Source organism: Penaeus monodon, chromosome 30 (genome assembly GCF_015228065.2).
Source record: "Penaeus monodon isolate SGIC_2016 chromosome 30, NSTDA_Pmon_1, whole genome shotgun sequence".
In the NCBI taxonomy this organism is placed as follows: Eukaryota; Metazoa; Arthropoda; class Malacostraca; order Decapoda; family Penaeidae; genus Penaeus; species Penaeus monodon.
This window is the reverse complement of record NC_051415.1, coordinates 4,468,598-4,469,286: the sequence shown is the minus strand read 5'-3', so window position 1 is coordinate 4,469,286 and position 689 is coordinate 4,468,598. Positions and strand designations below refer to the sequence as shown.

Genomic DNA, 689 nt, shown 5'->3' with positions numbered 1-689 from the left:
AGACATGATTTTCCAAGTTAGATCTCTATAGAAAATATGTAAAAGTATAAGAGAGAAAACAATCTGAAGATGATAATAGTGATATAAAAACTCTCCTTTACATTTCTTGAACTTAATTAATTATCAATTTAAAACTACTTATTCATTACACTTATGCATTTATCATTTCTGCTGTTTTTAATAATTATTGCTAAAGCTATAAGAGTGATAGCCATAAAGGAAAAAACAGGAAAAAAAGTCATGTAGAAGATAATCCACAAAAAAAATAACCACTTAAAGATATGTTCCAAGGATAAAGTTTATTATTACTTGCAATATATCTCAGAGCAACTACAAACAATCAAGGTTATCCAATGGTTCATATAGCAAAACAAAATAACACAACTATTGCTGCCTATTTAAAACATTTGCCACGAAAATTCTCTCGCATCACATATTGTCAATTTTCCTGTCATGAAGTCAGACATGCATGTTGCATTTTATGCTAATTAATTCAGTTACGCTGCCACTGTCATGGTGCCGCATCTTGACAGGAACTTGATCCAAAGCATGAGATTTTATTGTTTAATGATACCAGTGGTTACAGTTTCGATATACGACATTTTAATAGGGATTATTTTGGGTTGTGTATTCCTCGCATTCGTGCACATTTCACAAAACAACGACATTTTGGCATCCAAGGAAGTTTC

At 31.2% G+C, this 689-nt stretch overlaps 1 protein-coding gene across 1 annotated transcript in view; it reads right to left on the bottom strand.

The window, feature by feature from the left end:
- Window positions 1-361: 361 nt before the first annotated feature.
- Window positions 362-689, bottom strand: part of LOC119592275 (ionotropic receptor 21a-like) — a gene marked incomplete in the record, with an annotated part of 8,970 nt that continues 8,642 nt past the window's right edge. Inside the window, 1 exon segment of the mRNA XM_037941105.1 lies at window positions 362-689.